The sequence below is a fragment of the Crocodylus porosus genome, unplaced genomic scaffold (genome assembly GCF_001723895.1).
Source record: "Crocodylus porosus isolate Cpor-Errol unplaced genomic scaffold, CroPor_comp1, whole genome shotgun sequence".
Lineage (NCBI taxonomy): Eukaryota > Metazoa > Chordata > Crocodylia > Crocodylidae > Crocodylus > Crocodylus porosus.
In genome coordinates this window covers 19,481,228-19,482,010 of record NW_017728912.1, presented here as the reverse complement: position 1 = coordinate 19,482,010, position 783 = coordinate 19,481,228, and positions in this window count along the sequence as shown.

Sequence of the window (783 nt, the reverse complement as noted above, 5' to 3'; positions counted from 1 at the left end):
GTACTCTGAGACAGGAACATCTAATGAGTGGTAGTAATCAGTTATCACCAACTCATGATTTTGTCACCAATTTCATGATATTTGTTGCATTTCTCAAGAGTAAGTTTCTAACCCTTGTAGAGAAAATCCTAATGTAATCAAGAGTCAAAATCCAGAAAGCAAATAAAACAGAACCCTCAATGTCTTTATAACTCTACCCCCACACGCCACCTCATGTCTTCTAAAACTGTCTCAGGATTTTGAGGTCTGATTCATGGTTTTTGAATGTAGAGTATTGATAATGCTAGGAACCTGTTTATTCAGGATTGAAGGGGGAGTGTTTTTGTTTGTTTTTTAGTGATTCAGTTGCAGAGGGTGGTATACTTGATTTTGATGTTTTTCAGGTGTTAAGAAATATCTACTGTGGCTGATTATACAACACAGGAAGTGCACCTGGAATGACTTTATACATACTCCCCTTGCATACTTTGAGTTTGTCTATACTGGCTCTGAACCACCTTTCAGGCTGTCAATAAAAAGAAAGCTCCTCCCACCCATTTCTGGTCTCATAGTTTCATAGTTTCAAGGGTCAGAAGGACCTGAGCAGATCATCAAGTCCGACCCCCTGCCATGGCAGGAAAGAGTACTGCGGTCAAACAACCCCAGCAAGGTGTACATCTAGCCTCCTCTTAAAGACCCCCAGGTAGGAGCCAGCACCATTTCTCTTGGAAGTTGGTTCCAGATCCTAGCCGCCCTGACCGTGAAGTAGCGCCTCCTGATATCTAGCCTAAATCTACCCTTTAC